This window comes from Rhodnius prolixus, unplaced genomic scaffold, assembly GCF_049639745.1.
Source record: "Rhodnius prolixus isolate KJV_2025 unplaced genomic scaffold, Rpr scaffold_1, whole genome shotgun sequence".
In the NCBI taxonomy this organism is placed as follows: Eukaryota; Metazoa; Arthropoda; class Insecta; order Hemiptera; family Reduviidae; genus Rhodnius; species Rhodnius prolixus.
In genome coordinates this window covers 22672287-22692364 of record NW_027411581.1, presented here as the reverse complement: position 1 = coordinate 22692364, position 20078 = coordinate 22672287, and positions in this window count along the sequence as shown.

The window sequence follows — 20078 nt, the reverse complement described above, 5'->3', positions numbered from 1 at the left end:
AACTTATGTGGTTACATAAGTTATATGGTTAAAATTGTATCCCGCAATGTGTCTTTTTATATATGTATATTTATCTACCAGATTTGCTAGCTTCAAAATTACGATAATGAATTTTTCGTACATCCTAACTAAATACTGCAATTAATTCACCCTATCATTACTTTACGTCTTTTAGTCTTCTATTTTAGATAATTAAGAATTGGAGTTGGCTACTAGGAGAAAATGTAGTGTAAAAAAGCGAAGAAGCATGAGAAGTGCCCAAGCAACAAATGGTTTTTCAGAAATTAATAAAATTTGACCCATTATCTTTTGTAATTGAATAAATTATTGTATTGTAGTGTTTTAACACAATTCTGTGATATTTATCATGAATGTCAATTTGGGAATATTCATTATAATAGTCACATATTGAACAAAAAAAATAATATCGCACTTCTTTTAGGTTATGTATTTGTTTTAAGCTTTATTGGGTCAGCTAAAATACATCAGTTATTGTTGTTTATCATTACTTTTCTGTCTCGCTTACTTTTGGTAAAGAAAGATTGTCCCAATTGTTCGGAATTTTTTTTTAAATGACAATTTTTTGTTTGGATACATCTATTATAAATCCGGCGTCAGGAAAAGTGATTTTGACATATGTTCTTTAGATTTAGTTCCACCAAGAGTCGACTGGTACTTGTCAGTGAATGTCCAAAACCAGAGTCACTACTGTTTCAATTGATTTTTCACTTTGCAGAGATTTTCTCGAATTAGTTCCAAATATTTCCTTTTGACTTGCGAACTTGAACTACAATTCAGTTCGAAACGGTTTTTGAAACATTTTCCCTGGAAATTCGAATTATGACACTAGGGAATTTTGGTGATTGGCTTCCCTCCTTAATGCTGTTTTAGTAAAATTTGCGGCTCTAACTCTTATATTACTAATGTGGATTAACGAATACAAAGAAAATCCTTTCAAGAGGAAGTATCACAATAAAAAAAGTGAAGTAATGTTTTTTTTAGGTGGCTTTACGTCCATTTACCAAATAAGAAGCGTGGACGGAGGCGACTAGCAAACATACTTTACTACAAAGTTTTCTTATTAAAAAAAAATCCTAAGTTTAGTCCGAGAATCGAACCCAGTACCACAATTCATATTACTTTGCAGGTCTCGCCCCTAACCTCACGATTACAATAGCGCCCGAGTACCACAATTCTTAGAGGATTTCCTTTTTTTGAAAATGGCAATTACCATTTCTTACATTTCCTACACCTATCCTGAGACTGCTTTACTTACTTATGCTGATGATGCTCGTCAAATATATACATATATATTTAAAGAATGTTTCAATCAAACGTTAGCTGCGGCTTGAGGCTACTTGGATGTCGATGCGCTATTTTCAAAAACAGTGAAAGAACAGGAAAATCATCAGAATCAACATTCAGGTTAGATGCAAACTAAAATTAGGATTATTGTTGAGCCAGCTTTTAATTTTATGTTAAGTAGTCATCTTATTGAAAACACAGTTTGGGTTTATGTCAAGATAACTACTTCAGAAAAAGATCATTCGCAGCAAGAGATTACTCATCTGTCTACTAGAGATCATAAAAATTACATTTATTTTTTTAATCAATAAGTTGATACAGCAGTAGAATCTTTCTAGTTTTTCTAAACTGGAATAAATACTTATTTAACTCAAATAGATAATATTTTAGATGTAAATAGATCTTTTACATCTTTACCGGATTTCAAAAGAGGCATGGCTGTTTGATTCACCTCCTTGTTGATGGAACTAATGTAAAATATTTCATTCCTTTCGCTGGGAATATGAGTATTTCTTTTTAAATTTTAACATGAGTTTTAATGGTAAATACAAGTTTTCATGAAATGGATGTTTTCATAATAAGAAGATTGGCTTCCCTTCTCATTCCGTGTGTTAGAGCTAGAAATGTTTTTAAAAAATAGTTTTATTCTAAAGAAAATTGATTCTGAAAGCTAAATTAGCTTATACGCTGAGTTTTTTTGACATATTTTTTGCCTCAATGTATCTGTGTATGAATTAACAAAATAAATTTTGTTAAGAAACTAGGAACAAAACATTGAGGCTCATAAATCTTAAATATTCTTTGAATACATTTTTCTAAAAGTGATCCCTTGTACCAAATAAATCATTTGGAATAGCTATTATCGCTTGCTCTTACTATTGAGATGCTAATGAGAGCTCCGAATGTTTTCACCAAAATTTATTTGTTGATCTGAGAAAGAGTAAGGAACGTCTGTGCGGATAGTTAATAACAGGTGCTGCAGCCTGGCGTCGAATCACTGAGACTTTTTTTATAAAAAAAAAAAGCTTGTATTCTTGGAATATCAGACTTCAAAATTATTGAGTGAAACCTGGAAATACTTCTGAGTTATCAAGGCATAACCTAAATTTAATTTATTTAACGCCGTACATTGGTGTTAAAATACATTTTAAAACTTTATGAGTGTTTGATAGAACTATAATTTCGGTGAAACTCAATAGTGAAAATTTTCTGAGATCTCATTAGCTCCTCATACCAATAGTAAGAGCAAGATAATAGCTGTTCCAAATGATTTATTTGGAAATAGGATCACTTTTAGAGAAATCTATTCAATGAATTTTAAAGTGATTTATGTTTATAAGAATCAATGTTTTGTTCCTGTTTTAAAGCCGAACTGCCAAAAATTTTGCCCTTGGCAAACTTAAAAAATATGCGTGGCCTATCACGCAGGTTCTTGCAGCGTTAGTCGTGATTTCTTAATAACATGGCACACGTCAGCCTCGTTATTAGAGTATAACAATTCAATAGATGAATCTGTTTCTTCTGTAAAATAAAGATTCATTTGTAAATATTTCTATTTTTACCACAGAACCATTTACATACTTCAATGACTCGTACTCAGCGTCATTAATAAGATTTTGTAAGATAATTTAATTTATCAATAAGATGTAGTATTAAATTCATTCATACCAAGACTTCTATTTATTTGCATGTATTTGTAGTTCGGATGGTGGAATTTTAAAAATAAAACCTTTGCAAATTTAGACGTTATGTTATAAGAGACCGTTTGAGAGCGGAAGTAAAATAACTCAAAAAAACAACGGAGAGACAAGTTAACTATCTGACTGCCATTTGCTTCACCGACAACTTCACCTTAACCAAATGAATTTTATAATTTATTGGACTGGAACTAACAGTATCGCGATAAGATTCTAATTTACATTTTTTTGGTTTAAATTAACAACGTGACATCTTCATTATGATCTCACAACCACATTATGTCTGACCAGAATTCAACAACTAAATAAAAATTCCTACTTGCAATTTTGTTTGGTAGCTATTTTATTCTTATAGCTAGAACTATTAAAGGCTATTAAAATATTTTTATTGAAATTCGTCAATCAATGAATTTTGGGCATGTGATATTTTATTGAGGTTTTATTAGTGTTTGGGGTAGTAAGAATGTTTTCTGAGTAGTAAGAATGCACTGTAAAAAGATCAACTTTGCAGTCACATGATAGAAACTTGACCGCAAATGGCTCCGATTCTTTGAAGGTAGATGAACACATAGACAAAGAGGTAAATACATTTACCCTAAAAAAATTTCTACATTTCATTAAGTCTTACAGAGTAAAGTTACTATTAATTCATTACTATAAAGGGTGATCCATTTAAAATGCACCAATCGCTAATAACTTTTTAGAAAAGCGGAATTCCGAAAATACCCACGAAGTAACCTAAATGTTTTTTCTGGTCTAGTATTCAAATTTTCCACTCCCGATGCTGTATCTTCATTTTGGCTGAGTTACGGCCGAAAACCTGATCGGGGTTTCATAAGAACCACTGGTTTTGACATTGATTATAAAAACTACATAAAAAATTGTGAAAAATGACGTTGACATCGTATCGATATCCCTAATATTTGTCGAGATAATTAAGATCAAAGTTACAATTTTATCTATTCGTGATCGGTTTTCAGTACTAATTTTTCACCAGAAAGACACGTTTTGGGAGGTCCTCTGTCTGCAAAAAAAATGTTATTTGTGACGTAAAGAACAAAAATAATAATAATTGAAGATTTTAAAAAATGTAGTGTAATGTAATGGTTGTGGGAGAACAGGATAAATTTATTATCATCAAATAAAATCAATCATCACATCATTTTAATGTATCTCGTAAGCAAGACTTCTTGAACTATGATTAGAGTAAGAATATCTTGCCAGCGAGGTCGGGTGTTGGTCTAGTGGTCAAGAGCGTGGCTGTGTAAGTGGGAGATCCCCAGTTCGAATCTCGCGTATGCAGTCGTTCATAATACTTAATACATCATAATACTTATTTTTAATAAAATGTAGCCATACGCGGGATTTGAACTGTATTCGAAATATTTGTGATTAGTGCGTTTTAAATGGATCACCCTGTATATTTCGATGGCAACTAACCTTTTTCGTCTTTAATAGTAATAATTTAAAAAATCAGCTTAATTGTTCAATTATTCAAATTGAATGTTGCTTAAATAAAGTCTTTAGTGGAAATTATTACAAGAAGTACTTCTTTGTAATTTAATTTAACCCATAAAGTGGGTAACAATTTCTTTTGGGAAAATTAACTATAGTATCAAAAGAACTGTCAAATATGTACATTTATTTCTATACTGTTTGCCATAAACATTTATTAAATTTGAGGTACTAAAAATCTATTTTAATAAGAACAAGAAATTTTGACCAGAAGGCGTCCATGACATTTCTCTTCTTACAAATTGTGCGTTGTAGTATTTATAACGATTGTTTATTTATGCAAAGTGAAATAAATATTTAAATATCATTATTGCATTAACTTTTTATAATATACATTACCTAATGTTATAGTAGGATTGGTGTACTAATGATTTACATGCTCTAAGTAATTATAAGAAAATAAAAATTCAAGTATGCTTTTTTGAATAAAATAAAAGTCTCTTTCTTTGCAATTTACAATACTTGTTTTATATAAAATGTATCACTTTACTTATTAGATATTTGTAACTTTTTTTTAATCTAAGAATTTCTTTATTCACAATGTTTCTTCATATAAAAGGTACAAGAGAATCCTCTCATTATAAATATTGTGAAATATTTATGTTTGCAGGGTGCAGTAAATAAGTATTTAAGTGTTCAGTAAAATATTTAAGTGGTTAGCAGATTCTGGATTTCCACGCAGAGATTCTGGATTCGATTCCAGCTGCTTGCCCTTGGATTTTCTTTTCCTAAAAGCTTCTTACGACTCACCGTTCTGTTATAAAATGAAAACTATGCTTACAAATAAAATATCTTAACTTTAAATTAGTTTATCACTGATTTAAAGCAGTGGATAGTATGTTCTCGAAAAGTTCTCTGAACGTCATAATGAATCTAGAAAAAATGTTTGAAGAAAACTTGTTGATTCATTATGTTTGTGTTTGATACAAAAACTTCAAAATTTTTCAAAAGAAAATTCTGAAAAAACAAAAAAAACCAGTCTTGGTTTTTAGTGATCGAATTTAACCGAAACATTTTTACACTGAAAATAGTTTATACTGATGTTAAAAGAGCACATTATTTTTTTTTTCGACACATATACATAAAAGCAACCATAGATCATTAGTGAAACTTTTTTGAGGAAGTTCACATTTCAAGTTGGCTCTAGTAGTAAGGCAAACTTGAAAATCGCCATTATAAGACGACTTATGTAGAAGACGACTTATGTAGATGAGAAATAAATGAGATAATTATCGATAACAATTATTAATTAAAAATTATTAAACGCGTTTAAATTCAACTATTAATTACTAAAGGTATTTCTTTTTTTCTTTCTCAGCATAACAGCCCATGAAGAGCCTTAGCCTCCTCAATTAGCCAATTAAGGTTTCGAGCCGTATTAAGTTTTGCATGGTACGGTTGTCGGCTAACCCTCCGACATAATGGAGGATTTAAAGGTTTTACACCCTTTGCCGATGCTATCTCCAAGGGAAGATAACCCTTGAGTGTCTAGTGTAGTATGTAACTTGGTGTGTTTGTTTATGTGAATGCAATGTATGTGTACTGTCTCTCTACTGTATAGTGAAAGTTAATATGGTATTTACATTTATTATATTATTCAATTAGGGCATGTTTAGTCCAGAGCTAGCCTTCAACAAGTCAAACAACAAATCCTACAAGTGATTTGGTTATCAAGTTTAGACATAAAACAAAAATATTACTAACATAAAATTAATCTGCTCATTGTTGACTAGGAATTAGCGAAAAATCTTGTCACTGATAAGCTTAAAATAAATTACAGTTCCAGTATGGAAAATAAACATTCTGGAGCATCGGTTGGTTACTACTGTGGTGAAGTTAACTGAAATCAATAAAGTCTTCTGAGGCATTGTTATAGTTTTGTTCAAAATGAATAATTTGCTTTGACTACGTCCAGTTAGGCTTCCAATTCCTGTATCATATAATAGCGAAATTTAATTGCTAATATATAATTTTCCATTTTTTCTAGATGCAGAAAATACCTACGGTTGCAAGATTTCTAGTTTGGTTATAATTCATTATTGTTACGGGGCTCCCTCGGTGATGGGGCCCGGATATATTGCACCTACCTATTTGCAGTTGGGGCGGTCCCTAATTCATACTTTGAGTAAATAGTAAGGAATCTGTCTCGTTGTGCTTTAGCCTGTGATGCATATTCAACTGTTTGTTTTTATCATTCAGTGTTTATGCGATAATTGTAGCGAAAGACTTCGGGTGAGGGTCATTGAAAAGAAAATTGTGCATGATTATAGTTTTATATGTTGGTAAATTCTAAATTTTAATTTCAACACATATTAATTGTGGGGAATAATGCACAGTACTAGTAAACCACATCACGACCTAGCTGGAGTTGTTATTCAACATTTTGCTTCTTTCATAAAAAAAGTGAGAGAGAAAGAGATGGCTAGTGAATCCTTCGGGTCAGGCAGGACTCATTATGAAATTCAGCAGAGGTGGCTTAAAGAAGTAAAGGATCCTGCCAAACAAACTCTCCACACCCAGAGCTGAGTAGAATCTACTTCTCTTGCAGAATCAAAAACACTTCACTGTTATGTGTGAGTGACGCCCTCTTGTACAATACACTTTAGCCAACGTCCCCACTCATACTGTCTCTCTTCTGTTTAACGGTAGGACCCAGTTTTGGCTGAATATTCTTATTATAATTATGTAGTGAATTGGGCCAGAAGAGTTTCTAAATGTCAAGGCTTGCTTTGAACCACGCCCAAAATAAAAAAAAAAGTAATAAAATAAAAAATTAGGCGCTCTCTCTCAAAAAAAAAATCTAATCAATACTTAAGTTTGCCGTAAGACTCTTAATTCATGGTTTTATACACAAACACCCTCCGTTAATGGGAATCATACGTTTGCAGGAAACTTGGCGTCCCTGTGAGCATCCCAGCCTAACAATACAAACAGCACTTAATACTGGTGTCTATATTCATACAAATACAATACATTTAGACCTGCAAACTTTAATGTGCGAAACGTTAAAAAGTTAACTCAGCGAGTCTCTGTCAAACGGCATTTGCCTATAAAGTTTTTCATAATAGTGTATACTATTCTTTAATAAATATATATTATCAACATTATTACTTAGCAAATCCTCAGACATAATTCGTTAATAGAACCTGACACCTAAGAGAGTCTCAATATATTTTTTAGGTAGCGATGCATTTGGTTTTATTAAGTCACTCTCTCTTTCAAAAACAAAAATATGCATAGGTGGATAGATATATGTAGTAGCGTGGTATTATTTGATTTTGGTAGGCTATAGCCAGGTTAAATATTCAATTTTATATCAGTAAAACTTCTAATGAACACCTTCGGATATCGAATTTATTTTTGCCACGATCATAAAATACAGTTCATAAGAATATGTTAGAGGATTCCTCAATGAAGAAAAAACCCTATTAAAATTATGATTTAGCAGAAAATATAAACAAAATTTTCACGACCTAAGTACAAGACAGATATTCATGTATTATTTTTTTCCAAACGAAACGAAATGACATGGAAATTTCTATTGAAGTGTGCTTTAAAAGAGTTAAACAGTAGATCTTTTAGTATTTCTTCTTTTTAGTGAGTGGAGAAAGATGGTTTCTGTTTCAGTATCCGTTAATTCTTTTATTTTCAATTGAAGTCAAGATTTTTGTAATACAAATAAAAACTAATTCATAATTCAATGAGAACTAATTTCTATTATTAACCAGACCGTACCTCATAAAAAAAAAAAAATCACCCAAAATGAAGCAAGAAAGTAGTGAATTCCTCTCCGGAAAGGACGGACCGATTGACAAGTCCTGGAGTTAGGCGCAGGGATAGCCTTCGGGCTTCAATACGTACTATCAAGCATTTACTACAACTACATAGTTTGGACAACTATGCAGGAACAGAATACCGCAAAACCGCCAGCCAATTCTAAATTCTTGTATTTCCAGGTTTCGTTTTTTTGGTATTTATTCGAATTAAAAATGATTTTTATTTTGATGATGCTTTATTTGCTTGTGGTACTACAGATAGAAGTAAAATACAAATAAAAGTAATGTTTTACTTTATTAAAAAAAAACATTTTTGATAAGATAAGTAGCAATTCAGAACGATGAATTTACTGTGGTTTGAACTTGTTTCTGTTATTTTAACTATTATCTTTTTGTTCTCTAGATAAAATACAATACTTTGCCTTAATGTACAAATAAACGGAACACTATCTTACAGCGAAACTGGCAGAATTGTTTTTATTCCACCGTTGTAGAACATAAGATCTGAAGTCGCAATAAATAAATGTAGTACAAATGCTTGGCCTGAAGAATAGCAGTTATCCAAATATGGAACTTTTCTCCAAGCTTTCCATTGGTTTTCATGATTTTTTTTTCGATACGTCTCCTACACGTTTCCTCACCTTCAAATTTTTGACTATATAATTTATAAACTAAAATGTTGTGGAAAAAAAGAAGTAAGTATTTTAGAGCAATTCAGTGGTGTTATTCTTACCTATTTATTCTATTAGAATAAAGTGACTTACTTGATTGGTATTCCTAAAAGCGCATTGAAAGAATTTTCTTGCAAAGTAGTTAAAAAATAATGGTACGATACTATTAATTTGCGATTACACTTGAATTTAAAATAAATCACATTTTCTTTTCACTCCGTCCACTCGAATTTAGAGAACTAGATACAACTTTCTTTTTCACTTAGGTTTTTTCTGAATTATTAAAATATTTATCAAATTAAAAGTACGCAAAAATTTTAAATTAGTAATGTTTTCTTTAAGTAAAGTCAAAACAGACAATTAACTGTGGCAAGTAGTTATGTAACATAGTGGAAGAAAGTACGCTGCGGTCTATTTAAGGTCAAGTTCAGGTCTCTCTCTTTAGCGTGCGCCAAGTATTAACACTTTCTGAATCATACATATCCTTTACCGTGCAGCGTACTCATAGTAAAGCAAATGAATTGTGTCACTTTCGTTTCTTTGCTTATCTTCAGGCAGATATTACTATCCATTATTTATTATTATTATAAATGTATATTTTGTTTTTAAATTTAAGGCTCGTCAACATCTGAGGTCATTGGCGTCCAGAGCTTTTTTTCAGCCTGTAAACATAATTCTTTCGTTACTGACAACACTGTCCACCATCGGACAATGACCTGTAAAATGATTCTATGAAGAAGGCCAGTGCACTGAATCCAAGGGCCAGCAGCTGGATTCGATCGCGGTAACACTGCTTGGAATCAAATATACGCTAAGCACTGAATTTTATCAGGCATCTAAACATTAATCTGATTAAAAAATCAAATTAGTCCCTTTAACAAACTTCATTTGTCTAATTTATTTAAAACTACCCACAATAATGTTACTGAGAAACCTCTGGGTATCATTGTCCTAAAGTTATAATAACAAGATAGTTAAGTCTTGAAGAAATTCATCCTCCCCTCAAGTAGGAAGGTGTATCACTTGCCCTCCTGGCTTTTACTAAAATTAAAACTTTATAAAAACTTTGATCTTTTAGGCATTTGGAGGTGACTCGTTTTAAAGAAACTACTTCAAAAACTTAATTCCTTTCAAACAATTTTTTAGTTATCAAGAAACTGCTATTGTATCCTACTTCTGTGAAGGAAATCTGGCCGGCAACCATCCTCCAGTAATTCCTTCAGCCATTGTTTAATAATCCCGATCAGTTTCTCCGATCTTTGCCTACACTTCGCCTTTACATCGCAAATTCTTCATCTTTTGCTGTCCCCTTTGAGTCATGTGAACGTATAAAACGCTCCGATCCCCTGCTCTTCCTTCGATCCCCATGTGGCCCCCTCATTCCCACATGGAGTTTGTTCTTTGCCCTAATGTTTCGATAGTCCTAATGAGAATTTCTACCCAGAATAATTTGATGCCTTCCTAAGGACTTAGAGCAACTCGCCCTTCTTCCAAAATGGTTCACGTTTTGTTCTTTTATGCTTTACTTCTACTTCCTTTCTTGTATTTTCTTTAGTCAGCTATTTGTTGGTTACTCTTAACTGTAATGTTTACACCTTCAATCTCGCTTGTTCGATACCTGTAAAACGTTTAGGATTACCCCGTAACGGATCAGAAATCCTACTTTCTGATCTCTTAATTATTAAGTAAATCCTTGCATTAATCTAGAATAATTTATTACGTATTTTTTTGTTTTAATGAAAATTACCTAATAATACAGCTTATTTGGTTAAATTTGTTTTAAAATATTACATAAGCTTTCATAGGTAATAAGCGATAAAGTTAAAATTGCACATTTTGTAAAGATAGAATCATTATAAAATGATAAAGACGACCTCGTCAAGTTTTAAATAAATACACTTTCCATTTATGTAATCGCTGCTATATTGAAACATTCTTTTAAAGAAGCTCTCCAATAAAACATTATATTAGCTACCAATAACGAACCATATTCAAAAAATACGCTTGAATTCATTGCAAACATAATTTTAAAGAATAAAAGGCAAGTGTTGATCTGTAGAAATTAAATTGAGAGGTGTTTTTTTTCATGTTTTTCACAACTAAAGAAACGAATAACACAAAAAATAAAATAAAATGAAAGACATTTATGTATTCAGCAAACACCCAAATTTAAAAACCTGTGGCAACTACTTTTGAAATCAGTGTTTTTTTGATGATGAGACAAGTAGCTCTATAATCCAATCTGTTGATGTAAGAACTTAATGGCCCTCTTCTCTAATGGACGGCAATGCCTCTAATGTTGCTCCCAATTGTTTTTTATTCTTATTTCTATTTTTCAACATTTAATTTCTTAATATGTTACCTAAATATTTATAAACATAAAATCAGACAGGTTCTACTTTTGATTTTAGAACTTAATTCTGCAAACCGTCTTAGGGATTGAATGTTTGACAGGTAAGGTATTTAGGATCTAGATGTTTAATATGTACGGCCACAATTATTTTTTTAAGGGATAATGCGCAGTTTCAAAGATATGTATATTAATTATTATAAATTATTTATTAAAATTTGGCATATACTGAATCCTTACGAATTGTGAAAAGTCTTCCTGAAATTCAGGAAAATTATTTCTAATACTTTTTTCTAAATTCTAAAAACACATTGTATTTGATGTATTTTACATTTGTAATCAGATATTTGTTTAGAGCACAATGCCTTAAGGGACATCACGTATTCTTTACCACGAAAACATTTCTCTTCGTTAATCAGGTGAAAGTTTTAACTAATTATGCTGCAAAGAGATTGTTAAGGACGCTTATAACGTTGTTCACAATTACTTTCAGAATAGGGTTGTGCCCAAAAGATGTTCAACCTCTGGGAGTCAAAAGTTCGAACTCCTCGGACAACTTATCTATTTTTTTAATTATTATTTTCAAATCAACAATCTACACAAAGAAATTGGCTTTTTTAATAAACAAAATGGAATGCGAACTGACATCTTTGTTTTATATTTTTTAAATTGGCATCGGTATTTTAATGAATACAGTCTATTAAATATCTTAATGATATTGTTTTCGCTTCAAAGTGGGAGTATTGTTTTGCTGTCTGAATGTTATTTATAGGATTTAGTCTCATATTTCAAAGAGGACGAAATCTCTACTGGAGTAAATGTGACCATGAGAGGCTATTACGTTACTATTTGCGGATGATTTGTTTATACTTTGTATTCGTGGAACGAGACTCATAAAGTTAAAATTACTGAAGCAAAATTAAATTGATATAAGTATGCCTAGTATTAAGTCTCAAAAAGCCAAAAACTCCCAGAAAGATGAAACTGAAACCACTTTTTAGATAGGATTTCAAGAAGAACTATACTTGTTTAACTGATCTTTTCTTTTCAAGTGAGAAATATATGCTAGCTTCGGAGTATTTTTGCAAAAAAAGACGAAATATTTCTAAGCTTAATACGAATTACTAAGAATAATTGTTTTTATTATGATTCATATTTTTAGTTCAAATGAATGGTTAATGTATGTACATTGAGAGCTGTCAGACCAAAATTGTTTTTAAATATGTTTTTCTCTGGTTCTTATTTCTATTTAAAATTGCCCCTGTTTATAAAAACATGAAAAAAAGACGATTAAAGATCACTATTTTTAGAATGATCTGTTCATATGACTAATCAAAAAATTTGTTCCTTAGCTCTTGCTGAGCTCCATAGCAATGAATAGTGTGTACAATTTAACTTTAAATATCGACAAAAAGCTTTCTTCCCTTGGAATAATAAATCAGTAAAAAATAAATTGAAACACATTAAAAATTAATAAATTAACAGTTCGATTAGATACTCTAAGTAATTAAATTCTTTTAAATAGCTGCCATTTAATATCAAATTAGAACATTAACATGATCCAAATGTAATGGTGATTAGGTTTTATCTACTTAAAATATTAATTTATCGACTTATAATTAGTACTTTAATTTAAATAATCAACATTTTGAAATGGCTCAGTTATTTTTTAATAAATAAGAAAAACAAAAATTTAATCTGGTCGTTTGTCTACTTTACTTTAGTTAGACTCAGTAATAAAAATTTAAAAGGCTATTTTTTTAAATATTTATATGTATCTAATTAAATAAAAAGGATGGTCATCATATTTCTTTGGTTTTGGCAATACTATCTCCACATTTCTAATATTACATTTTCCCACGGTAAACAATGATGATATATTAGAGATTTGTAACACAGGAAAAGGTGAAGTAACTGGGGATTCCGCTCATAACTGCAAATGAAACTATAAAGTCATGTCCACGATTTGCATGAAGGACATCAACAAGAAAGTTTAAATAAGTGCAATAAATGCATCATCATATGTGAAGGGAAGAAAATAGAATATTTTCTTTCTGACTATGATTGTTCTTAAACTTTGGACATACTTAATCTGTGTGTTCTTAATCTGTGTGTTCTTAATCTGTGTGTTCTCTCTCTTAAACATGAGCAGACCTAAAGAAATTTAAACGAAGCCTAAACTTTGCAAAGGGAGTAGCTAGCTACGCTCTTAAAGTTCAATGAAAAAAGTTCCGCATGTTGACATCTAAAAAACACATCAATGAGATATGAACTGAAAAGGATGGGGAAGTCGCTAAAAGTGAAAAAATGAATGTGTCGTCTTAGAAGAAAAGAATAGAAGGCGAAACAGAGACAAAAGATTACTTCAAGATATTAGCAAAAACAAAAAAAAAAAGTTGATAAAAATTTAAGAAAGTGGCTTCCACAATCTAATAAACATCAGAATAAGTCAATTTATAAATTGAATTTTATAACATTCCTCACCAATATTCCTTAACTAACTTTATAGGACGTTAAATATCCAAGACAAGGGTCAGTTTTCAAAGAACATCTAAAAGAGAATAATTTGATTATAAATGCTTTAAGTTAAAGATAGATGAAGGCCAACTGTTGAGCCCTGAAGAATTGATTTCATGATTTAACAAATTAATTTTGTTTCTTGCCTTAAGTAAACGGAAAATGTTATTTATATTAACATATTAAATGAAAACCTCACTCTTTTTATTATCATTATTGCTTTATAAATTACTGCTTCTTGTAAAATTTGTTTTAAATATCACATCTGATCCTTGCAAGAACAATTAGTATTAGTCATATTTCTAGTTTTCTAGAATTCTCTAGTATTTTTAAAATAAGTAAATAATGAGCAACTGAACCAGCCTGTTATTAAATTATTAAAATTCTTATAGATATGTACATCACGGGCAGTGTTTAATCTTTTTTTAAATTGCTTTAACATTCTTCACTTAAGTGACTATGGCTAACCATTTCCGTTATCAAAAATTCTGTTGACCTTTTTTAGCACTGACGAAGCAATGACATTGGTATATTATGAGTCATTACATGCATACAATTTTGGCAAAAGGTGTGGTTATATTCTGTTCAATGTCTTCATGAATAATCATTTAAATTAATAATATTCTCGAAATGACTACCCTCCTTAAATGAAGTAAATAAGAGTAAGTGTAACCATTTACTAACTTAAAATTCACCAAGTCATTTAAACTGTAATTGAGGGTATTGCGATCGTACAGAATAAGCTTTTGGAGAAAATCAGCCAACGGAAAGCGTCACTTTGCTTACATTTTGTAATCAATCACTTTTATTTGAACCATTTTCTCTCATCTTTTTCATCTTTTGAAGAAGATGCTTCCTGAGGCAGTTCTGCGGTAGATAAAGGGCGTATAGCATTGTAACGGTTATTTAAATGGCGACTTGAAGAACTTTAAAAAAGTACCTGGCCTTCTCTAGGTAGGATGCCTCCTACACTACTTTAAGATATTTATGAGAATGAAATTAATTTATTACATAAGCGAATTATATTTAAATTGTAATAATTACAGTCAGTGGAAAAATATTAGCTCATTTGTTAGCACACAGGATTACACGCGGGTTCGAGTCCAGCAACTACTTGCCCTAATTTTCTATGGATCTCATCAATGTCCAGTGAGTTCTTAGTGCAAAAAGAAGACAACAGTTGACATGCCTTAAAAAGAAAATGCTATAAATGATTATAATCTTTGCTAAATTGCACAGAAGATGAAGCTATTGTTTTAGACACAACGATTATGCAACAAACGGTGAGGCACATCCGTGGCCGGAAGGTCATACTTTCTGATTTATTCACATTTAAGGAGCAGGTCACGAGATGACGAATGGGTACTACATAAACGCTTTCAATCTCTTCTGGCCAAATTAAAGTTCCTGAACTGTAATAATTTTACATTGCTTAAGAAGTAAATATTTCAGAACTTCCACATATTTTCTTCCACCGAAACATTTACTCATTTATTGCTTTGTTTGTTATTTAATTTATAGTGCTTCAACATTGATCATTGACTCCCGTACTCGATGCCAGTACACTATGTTTCTCTAGATGAAGGCAGAGGAATTCCACAGGCGCTGGCTGGAACTTCCACTAGGAAGATTAGGAGCAGATTGAAAAAGTGGAAGGCCCCGATTGAGGTGGATAGATGACGTGGAGAAGAATGGTGGTGAGGAAATGAAGGACAATGGGGTAGTGATCGTTGAGAAGGCTTTTGATCCTCAGGACCTTAGCACCAATGAACCACGATTAGTGCAGTCCCACCGTGCAGTTTAAGACGCATAACTTCTTCGATATTTTTATTTATAAATAATATCAGGTTGTATAGTTTTTGACAGACATTTTTTAAGTGGATTTTTGCTGAGTAAATTGTTTGGAGTTTTACAATTTAATCGATTACTAAAACTCTGTCAGGCGTGCTGTGGAATTATTTCATGAAGTTCATACATTCATTATTATTTTATTATGATTTATATTCACTGGAGTAAGTTGCCTCTGTAATATCCATTTTTGATATTTAAAAGATAGACATTATTTTTCTTGTTTTAACCTCTTAAATAACCAATTTATTGCCAATTGGTGGGTTTTTATAGATTTTCTACCATTCATGTCTTTGCAGAATAGTGATGGCTTTATAACCAACTTTCTCCTTTTTGCCACGTGTACACTTTTTTCTGATCAATCGAGGCACAAGGTCTGAAATAAGTAGCTCTGAGAATACTCTTGTAACTGCTGGCTACTTCTCTTGTATTTAATCTTTTGGTGGCCAAGTTCTTTCTGACTATGTTTGTTGCATCCACTTTCCCACTTTTTCATTTAAAAGCACTCTTTAATGAGAGTGTGAACATGAGATGTAGAGATGTTTAACTGTGAGGTTATGTTAACAGGTATCTGAACTTCTAAGTAACATTAAAGATTTCTGATTAAACCAAAAACTGAAAGCTTCATTTTTCTAATTATTTTATTTTATTTTATAAGTAGCGCTTATTTAGTGCAGTATGTGCAAAAAAAAAATTATCTTCATCAAGAACTTCTATCATAAATGAGACGGAATATGCGTGCTGAAAAACTGAAATATTCAATTAGGTTTATTACCAAAGATCTCAAGAAGTAATGAGCAGTTTGTGAAACAGGTAAAGTAACTGGACAGTAACAGAAAAAGAAACCTTTTATGAAAATTAACTATTTCTGTAATACATAATTTCCTATCAGTAGTGAGGATAAAGAATCATTAAACGAAACTTTCCTTGACACTTTTTGACTAGTTTCTGAAATTACCATTCAACAAAGATGTAGTAGAATTAGTAACGTTCGCCGATGATATGTTAATAACAATTTAGGGGAAAAAAGCTGAAAGAAAAAGGAAGTGTTTGAAATAATGAAGTGTGCCAACAACAATAAAATAATGATTATCAGAATTAAGCTTTACAAGAGCGTGTAACAAGAAAGTTGTTTAAAAAACATTTTAAATCAAACTGCTTTCACCTCCTCTTTCGTAGAAAACGTTTCATCCCGCAAAAAATGAACCATTGATCGGGTTCATTACGAAGTTCTGAACTATAAACTGCTTAATGAAGAAGTTCAAATTCCTTTGGATTTTTAAGCAAAAGAAGACAGACACCTGTAGTCTCAAGAGGCTTGAAAACTCAAAATTGTAAAGTGTACGATTCAGTACGAGGAGAATGTATTGTTCCTTGTAAAGAGTTTGAAATCTATTATGCCCGGAAGAAGGAGATCTTATTTAGTCTAGCCATTACCTTCACTTATTTCACTATCAAAAATAAAAGAAATCAGTACACTGCTGATATTGACAAAAACATAACAACATTCCTTATTGATAAACTGTGCCAGGTTATAAATTTCTTAAGTTAATTATACATTTTAATAAATAAATTAATTGCTGATAAAATGAGTTCTTTACTAAGTATTATGCTTTTATTTCAGAAAGATATTATCTGAACAATATGTGAAATAAGCATTTTTAATGTGCCGAAAGTAAAAACTACATATATCAACTTGTTATCTTTATCAATGATTTCTTCACGATCCAGTAATGTGTTTAATAAAGCTTATCTTTGATCCAAGAGAAATAGGAAAGTGGCTAATGAGCTAATTTAACTCATTCTGATTTGCCAACAGTATTCGTTTGAGTGTTTGCACAATCTATCTGATATATTTTTTTATTTGTATTTTTGGTTTGAATTTGAGCCAGTCCAATAAGTTTGGTTTCTGTCATGATTCTGAACTACTTCCATTAAACATTGGATATCAAAAGAGGATATTATCACAAAATTGTTAAAAAGTAAAGCTCAAATTTTTTGGATTCCTTTTTTTCTATTTCTTAGCTTGCTGTTTAGTTTGTCACCATTGATTTAAATTAGGTACTGGAGATTCATTGGTAGCAATTCAAATTTTAATGATTAACAAAATTGTTTCTAAAAGCCTTCTTTAATTATCCTGATTCATCTGAAGATTTGGAACCATAAACCATGTGTATTGACAACTTTATAGTCTCCGTAATTTAAAAAAGTATCGTTGATTTATATTATTTAGGGTTCTGACCGGGTTCCAATTTTCATCCATCATCAGAGATTGATTCTACTCCAGACTGAAAGCAACAGACTGTTAACCTCCTGACAGATATAATATATTCATTTATAAGAAGTAGACTTAGTTGGAGATGGGAACCTATTGAAAAAAGATGTTTTATGCGATTTTTGCGGAAACAATCCAGTTTTATAAATTTATCTTTTAAATCTTCATATATATTCTTATTTATTTATTTTTTTACTAGAATTATTGGTTGTTTGAAGATTTGTTGGACTTTTTCAAGTTTGACGTTTAACGTTTCTCCAAAAAGCCCTTCTAAAGCAATATTTCTCTAAAGGTTACTCTACATTTGCAATACTAAGTAGCTGCATGCAATCGTGACGCCCAGTACTCTACAAATTATTGGACCCTAGCGTAGATTATTTTAATTCTATTTTTAATTGGACTACATTATTTTAAAAAGAACTTTTAGTTTATGTTTTTTAAAGTAAATATATAATAATCTTCTAATTTTACAGGCGCAATGCTCTTGGAAATTTAATAATGTATCTACTCAGTTAAATGAACTTGGTTCCATTGAAGGTACGTTGACATCGTAACCTTGAAAATCTGTTCTTAGTGTTACCTCTACAACCTACATTATACTTCCGTAAAGCTAGAAGGAGTAGAGGACTTGGATCGTCTCCTGGAAGAAGCGTGAAGAGAAAGGTAATGCCCCACCCCCGCAAGCGTCAGAGAGGGGTCGTGCTGAGGCGAACACGGGGAGGCTGGAAAGTGAGGTTGTCGGAGATTCACTCCGTATGCTTGCTAGTTCTATCCGGAGTCTGCGGGTACTTGCAATTTTTGTTTTGGTTTACCTCGAATCCAGCGTTTTATTTTCAAGTAAGTTTTAGTATTTTAATTAATTTTTTTGCTGTATATATTGTTATAGATTAGTCTTTCAAAATATGTGAGGTCAAAATCTGACAGTTAGTTAATTTCCTATAAATTTGCATATTATGAATTATTGCAAGCACGAAATATTAATTTCGTTTAAATGTTTATTTGAATTCAGAGGCTCCTAAATTTATTTTCCTTGCGCCGCATGCCTGTTAAAGTGCTAGGGACGTTTTGCCCTTGATATATACTGTTATATTTGTAACTTTCTTCAGGCAGCAGTACCGATTTATTCTAGTTCTTTTCATTTTCTTATTTCCATTATTTGTAAATACAAAGCTAATGACCAATTACCATTAAACTTTTCAATTGGTGCTATTAAATATAAACTAATCAAGATTATTTTCATGCTTATACTTCTGTCTACAGTTTAATTAAATAAAAGAGGTTGTTATGCAAAAACATTTTTGTTTAGACAGATTTCTTTCAAGAAGAAGGTCAGCTACACCCAAATGAAAAATCTTTGTTTTAAAACTTTTTTTTAGGTTCTGCGTTTCAGGTACCATTAATGCTCATCAGGAGCTTCTGGAAATTCACAACAGAATTTATTGTAGTATTGGAGTTAATTGGTAATTTAAACAAAAGAAGAAGAAGAAGAAAAAAAACTTTTGTTTGTTTACATTATCTAATATCTCCAGTAATACAAGTAATTCTGATGAATATATTTTTTTAATTGCATTTATTTTGACGACTGAAAAATTCAAATTTTGCTTTAAACGTAGATGAACTCTTTTGAATACAGTCCCTTGTTATTTACCTTAAATACCCAACCTGTACCTAAACGAAACCGCGCTGGACTAATTGACGGAATCATTGACTGGGACAACTTTCGATACTTGACAATTCAATAGACTTTAAAATATTTCTCAAGGCTCCGGAACAGTAGAATGTAGTAAAAAAACTTTACCTCTGCTATACAGCAGAATATTCGGAATTCTACAACTTCTAGAAGACGAATACGCAAACTAATCAGTTCTCGTTCGTGCCAAATGTCATGAGCTTTAATTATTTATAAAAAGCAGTCAAGTTAGTTATATCATCATAAACACTAGCTAGATAAAAAAGTGAATTTTATCGGCCAGCATGCCTTGTTAAGATGGAGTAAAGTGTAGACAAAAATGAACTGCATGAACAGTTCACCGCAACACTAACTAAACTCACTAAGGCACTCACTGCAAGATGTACACTTGTCTTCAAATCCATTTCATATCTATCAGATGAGATGATGGTTCG